At 35.1% G+C, this 7,200-nt stretch overlaps 1 pseudogene; it reads left to right on the top strand.

Moving 5' to 3' along the window:
- LOC119542623 overlaps window positions 1-6,369 on the top strand; it is a 29,183-nt pseudogene extending 22,814 nt beyond the window's left edge.
- The last annotated feature ends 831 nt before the right edge of the window (window positions 6,370-7,200 follow it).

The following is a 7,200-nucleotide window of genomic DNA, read 5'->3' on the forward strand; positions in this document are numbered from 1 at the left end:
ACTCACTTCCTAGACCCTGGGGATAATGTAGTCAACCCAACTTACATTTGAGTAATAGTCACAGACAATAAACAAATGCACAAATAAATATAAAAAAAGAATGTCGGTTATGATAGATGTTATGCAGAATATTAAAGTTGAGTAAAAGGATAGAAAATGGTGGTATTTTAGATGGGGCTATCCAGGAAGCCTTCTTTAAGCTGATGATACTTGAGCAGTGACAAAGGTAAACAGAAAGGAAAAGCTAAGAGATTATCTGGAGGAAGGAGGAGACATTTCCAGACAGAAATAACAGCAGATAAAAAGTCTTGAAGTAGTAATATGTTTGACATATTAAGAATATAAATAAGACCATTGTGACTAAAATGGAATGAGAAGAGTGACAAGAAAGGAATTCTACATTCAGATCAGATGGGGCATTCATTAGAGACCATTATCAGGATTTGGGATTTCTTTGTAATGGTTATGGGAGGCCATTGGAGGTTTTTGAATAGGGAAGTGGAGGAGGATGGTGAGTCCAATATTTTTGTAATTAATGCATGCTTTTACTCTGTCTGTCAAAGCTCTACAATCTGGAACCAATCAATCCACCTTCCAGGACTTATCCCAACTACATTCTTCCATAAATCCTCATGCTCTGAGAAAAAGACCCTATCATCATTTCCCATTACCTCAGTCACTGCTTATCAAAAATTCATCTTTCAAGGTCTCCAAGGTTCAAATGCTACCTCCTTTACAAAGGACCATTTTTGATTGAAGTAATTTCTCCATCCTCAAACCTATATTCTTTTGTTCTCTCCACAAGACATATTTTTGATATTCCTTAGAAGCCCTGCTATTCAACCTAGCTGGGCAGTAATTGCTTAGATAATTGGGAAAGATCTATTAAAACAGGGAATCATTAACTATGTGACGTTCATATTAACTTAAAATATGTAATTGTATCTTTACTCAGGAATATTTTAGTGAAGGGCCAAGCAAGACCTTTTCTTTGCCTGTGGGTCTGTTGATTAGAATTCAGTGTGATACTCCCTACTAAATCATATTCATAATGTTTTGCCTACTAACCTCAATTTTTGTTCTTTACTATTAAAGCACTAATTAAAGAAATATCTATACAAATCTGAGGGTAGAGTCCTTGAATTTTTAATTTTTCTTGTTATTTAAAGTGCCTTAGCATCTTGCTACTCAAAATATAGTCCATGTACTAGCATCATCATCATCATACCTTGGAGCTTATTAGAAATACAGAATCTCAGGATCCAAAACAGAACATACTCAATTTGCACCCACACTTTAACAAAATCCCCAAATGGCTTTTATAAACATGAAGCTTGGATGACTAATAGTCTCCATATATGTCTAATTCAAATGAATTTTTTTTTTAAATTGCCTTTCTCAAGTCCCTCCAAAAATATGAAACTTAGTTTTCATAGAAAAAACAACTCTTTCTCCCCCTTCCTCTCCCTCTTTTCCTTTTTTCTTTTTTTTTTTTTTGGTATTTCATTTGTTTATGTATGTGCAAAAAAGAGTTAACTCAGCAGGCGTGAGACTGCCTTCCTTAAAAAGACCTTTTTGTTGTCCTTTGCCTGCTGCCAGGGAACTTGACTGGTAAACAGTTCCCCTAAACTGGGATAAAATTATACCTTAATGATCAAAGTGGCTCACTGTGCCCAAACTGTTTATACAAATAATACAGTTTATACTGAATGCCTGCTTTCCTGGAGTCTGGAATTTTTGTGTGTATAGGCAGAGGGTACCTATAACTGACCCCCAGTAAAAATCCAGAATCCTAGGTTCAAGCAAGCTTCGCTGACAAACAGCACTGGGAGAAGACGCTTGGAAGTTTGCACCTGATTTCCTCCAAACTTCACACCATGATACTTTTCCTCTAATAAATTTTAACCATGAGTATAACTATTTGCTGAGTTCTAGTGAATCACCGGACCTGGGAGTGGTCTTGGGGACTGCTGGCACATTGTAATGCTAAATTTAATTACTTTATTACTAAAGAAAATGCAACCAATTTTGGAACACATATGACTGACTTTAGTAAGCAGACAGCTCAATTATTATGAGAGCAAAAGTACATGGATACTCAAGAGTTGCCATGAGCAATTAGTCCATCCTAGGCATAAATCAGCATATTTTCAGAGAGACTAGATAGTGTTGGTTAATTCACTAGGGAAATAAAGCTCCCTTAAGGCAATGGCCAGGCTTAAGAGGCCTATGTATCTCCCACAGAATACAGCACTGTATACTACACATAAGTTTTTAGGGAATACTTATTGAAACAGTTCTTTAACCATTTAAACCTTTGGTTGAATTATACATATATATATATATATATATATATATATATATATATATGTGTTAAATTTAAATTCAGTTTTATTGAAATATATTCACATACCATATATCATCCATGGTATACAATCAACTGCTGAATTATATTTTAAACATTAAAAGATTCATTAAGATATTTGCATTGAAAGAGAACTGGTATATGATGTACATAACTAAATCCACATTTTCCCTATAAATATTTTAAACAATGAAAAACATTGTGTCCAGTTTTTCATTATCAATATGCATCTATTTCAGTAGTTTTTTGCATCTCACTGTACATCACTGTATTTATTTTGTTTTAATTTAGTGAATTTGGAGGCCTGATTCTTTATTTTGGTTCTTATGGTTTTTATTCTGGTTCACTAAAGCCCTCTAAGGCAGAGAAAATCCACGGGGTATTCCATTCCAAAACAAATCTGACATTCCCCAAAGCCATCATTCTTCTTAACTTGTCAACAGATTCAGTTCAATTTGTTATATTGATGTGAAAGTTGAAGCCTGAAAACTAAATACCACAGGAAGCTATGCTCCTTCTATGCTGGTTTGAAGGACTTTGCCATTTAGACTAGCAAATGACTCCATTTAGAAACTATTATGATTTGCTATAAAAATCAAGAGCAATTGTTAAAATGTTGATTTACAATAATCTAGGTAAAATTGCTTCAGTTTGCTGCTAACATGATTTCCTACAGCTTTTGGTCATCCAGAGAAGGTTAACTTTGAAAAGATAGAAAGGTCTTTGATATACGTGTGCTAAAAATTATTTATCTTTTTTTTTTTTTTTTTTTGAATTAGAACCCTTTGCATACCTGAACATCTGGTACCAACCAAGTCTCTGTGATCATAATTCTATCTGAATGCCCCAAATTTCTGGTCAACTTCAACTTGTATTTGGCTGACACATTAATCCTGTGGATTGGAGAACTGTTAAGTGCTATTTTCTACCTATTCTGCTCCAGAATCTTTTGCACTTATGTATAAAGACCCACAAAATTGTATCTTGCTAAAAACATTTAGAACATTTACTGGCAAGGAAAATTAATTTTAAGTTCATGATATATTCAATTTTAAATGAACTGAATCCATGTCTTCCTATAGAACTTTTCTCCCTGCCCTCAACCATAGATTTCACAAAAATGTTACTCATGATGAAGCAATTTGAGGTTTTTATATTTTTAAGACAAGAAAATGTTTCTACAAGAATGGATTTTACCTGAGTCATTTGTCATCTAAATGCTAAAAAGATGATTTAAAAATTCCAGAGTACTTGTTTTTTAAATTTACCTGAGCATGTACAGCAAAATTATTCTTTTATTCAAATGTGAAATTTAATACATACTGACTCAGAGCCTAGTATAGTAGTCGATGTACAAAGGAACTTAATATCTCTTGAGTAAAGGAATAAATGAAAACAGATAAATAAATGAATGAATGAACTAGAGATTTTCAGAGGGACAGATTCTGACTCTCGAATTATAAATTTTACTAGGGTAAAATTTTGATACACTTATACATAGCTTTTTTATGCCTTTTATATATGGCTGAAAGAACAATGCAGACTATGAATGATGGAGAAAAGAACATTATGTTATACAGTAATTCTTTGTCACATATGATTTACCCTTCAGTTCTTCATATCTAAATCAAGATTCTACTATACTATAAGTTATTTCCAACCACCTAAATTTCTTACTTTTAAAGCTATTGTTAGAGATTGGTAAGTATCTATAGAGCCATGTAAATGACTGTCATCATTCTCAATTTCTTTTAGATGTGCTTTACTAAATCCCTCTAAGGATGTTAAGTAATCAATATACTCACTTTTATTACAGGGAAATTGGAGAGGAAAGAAGTAGATGACTCATAGAATGGCTTATATCAAGAAAGTAGATAGTCATGTAATAAAAAAATACTGTGCAGTGTGATGCAAGGGTGTTATCTATACTCATAATCACCAATACTCTAGTAAAATAGATTATAAGATAACTTTTAAATATTGATTTTATCTTTCTTAAAAATTTGTATTTAATCACATAGAAAACATCAGAAAAGAGAGAGAAGTGCATCAACTGGCAATGTTAAGCCAACCAGAGGTTCTTCTGTCAAAGAAGATAAAACAAAACTCAGTAGACTGTCTTTGAAAAATGCAGTAAAACCCAGGGACTAAAAAGGTACAGTGAACAAGACATGTTTTGCTCCAGTTTTAAAAGCCTGAGATCTATACATAGAATGTCAGTTTATAGTTATCTCCATAACTTGACTTATGCAAATGTACAATGCTTAATTCTGAAATTTTCTTCAAGATTTAATACTTTAATGTCCTTATACACCTTGTATAGAAGTTATTTACATTGTAATCTCTTTCTGGTGGTAGGGAATGATGTGATTCAGTCTTTGCTGTAGGATGATCCTTTATCACTTGTCTTCCCTTCTGATATAAAGTAGATTTAAAATTGTTCTGAATCTAAAGTCTTAAGTTTATATACAAACTAAATAAATGATAAAGGAGATACTGCAAATCATTGTTGATGAAGATCAGCCTTCCTCAAGCATTGCTGGAAAAATTGGAAATTTGAAACATATATTTGGAATTTTTTTATAATACTATATGTCAAAGTAAAATTGTATATAAAGATTTGGTTTTGAAGTCAAGAGGATTCTTGGAAAAGCAGGGCCTAAGCAGATTTGCAGATCATCAGGCCTGGACCCATCAGCAGTGTCCCTTTTATTCTCATTTCTGCATTTTCTTTGCATATTAGCCATAATTTTTCTTTCTCCCATGAAATATCTCTTGCTAGTTGGCGGCCTGGCCGTCAACAGCTGGGCTCACATCTTCACATATTAGTGACAGAGCTGAAGAAGTTCTTTCTTCACCAATAGTTTGAAATCTCCCAGGAAGGGATATGATTGGCTGGACTTGGGTTAATGGCCACATCTCAACCCATGACTGTGGACAGGGAGTCAGTGCCACGAAGAAGATGTCACTTCCCATTTGGACCACAGTTAAAGTAAAAATAAAGTTATTTTGCTCACAAAACATAGATATGCTAGAAATCAAAATAATGTAGTTACAATATAAAAGTCCAGCTTTATTTATGTTAACTATAAACAGTAAAAAGTAAAATTATCTAAATACAAAATTAAAATGTTAGGATTATGTAAAAATGCTTGCTCTAGCACCAGGTGAAACTAGGGAAGTGATTTCATTTCTCAGAGTCTGTTTTTGACCTGTAAAATTAGATTCATAATTTTTTTTTCATGAAGAGTTATTCTGAGATTAAAATTTAAAATCCCACAACCGACAGCTTGGGCAGCAAAGCCGGGGCTGACTCAGGGCCTTCCAGCTCTCTCCCGGCTCTAGCTTGGAGGCACCATGGTGACCTGCCCTGCTGACCCTGCCAGCCACAGCCACCCTCTGGCACCCTGTGGCAGAGCGGACCCCCAGGTTGCAGGAAGAGAACCTGCAGGGCTCTTGGGTAGAACTTCACTAGAACAATAATGGGAATGGGGACTGCAGAGTTCCAGTCTCAGTGTCTATAATGGTGACAAGAAAAACATACTGCTGGATGCCCATCATGAATCTGGTTGGTGCAGCTCCAAGAGCTCTCACTGTGAAAGCCCAGCTCACCCACAGACACCCCAGGATGCTCATAGAGTTTTTGAGACAGATACCCATAGCATTGGAGAAAAAAACAGCTCTCAATCTAAGAAAGATTCTATTGAGAGAAGGAAAGAAGTTGACAGCATCTTGAAGGAAACTCAGACTGGATATGGGATGGGTCTAGTCTGCCAGAAAACCCCCCACCCCACCCCACCCAGGAATTCCTCTTTAAATATCCAAGGCACAGCAACTCACAGCATGAGAAACCCAAGTGTGATGAAGAAAGGGGACATTTTCTCAGCAGAATTTTTAAAGATCTTCCTTCCCTCTCTGCTGCTTTCTCTCTCTCTCTGCTGGCCATTGGATGGGGTATCTATATTGCAAGGCTCCTGCCCACCTCAACCAGCATATTTTCATGAAGAATTGGAATCCAACTTTGTTGACATAGTGGGAATTTATATCTGAGCTTGCAACCAGCTAACTGAAGACAGAACTTGACCCTTGAGTGACTGCACGACTGGTGTTTATTTGTTCTGTAAATGCTGTGTTCCAAATTTAGTGAAATGAAAGGACAGACCCTAAACCCAGGCTAACCTGTGATCATACCTCTGGGATTGACAGGAAGCAGGTCAGATAATGCCAACTGTGATATTTGAGAGTTACTTTTCTTTGGAAATGATAAATATCTAAGTGTGAATATCTTTAATACTCAGGTCACAATATATGTAGTACTTTAACAAAAAATCATCTGTAAACTTAATTCAGCTGAGATACTTTATACTGCAAAAGAATTAATGTTGATATTAAAATAATGTTTACATTACATTAGGGAGCTTGTCCAAAATAAATTCTGTGGCCTTATAGTCTCACACTATTGTAGAAAACATCATGTGCTCAATTTAAGTGGATGTGGGCTACCTACCAAAGACTTAACTGTGCTAATTGTTCTTTAAGTAAGAAATAGAAAACCAAGGCACAAACACAAACTCTGTGATACAGTTTATGTACCATGTTTGCTTTTGCAGTGGAATGACTTCAGCCTCCAGCTGTTAAATAATCATCTCCAGAGATCCCTTTTCTGTGGAAGGCACCTGCTCCCGGTTTTGCACTTCATGAGTGTAGGCTGTTGAATTTAACCTTATCTTTTGTGTGCTCTTAAAACATGGGAAATAGAAAAGATAAATCTTTATGGAAAGCCAAAAAATAAATATAATTAAAAATACCTTTAAAGTGGCAAGCCCTTGCCTAGA

This window comes from Choloepus didactylus, chromosome 8 (assembly GCF_015220235.1).
Source record: "Choloepus didactylus isolate mChoDid1 chromosome 8, mChoDid1.pri, whole genome shotgun sequence".
Lineage (NCBI taxonomy): Eukaryota > Metazoa > Chordata > Mammalia > Pilosa > Megalonychidae > Choloepus > Choloepus didactylus.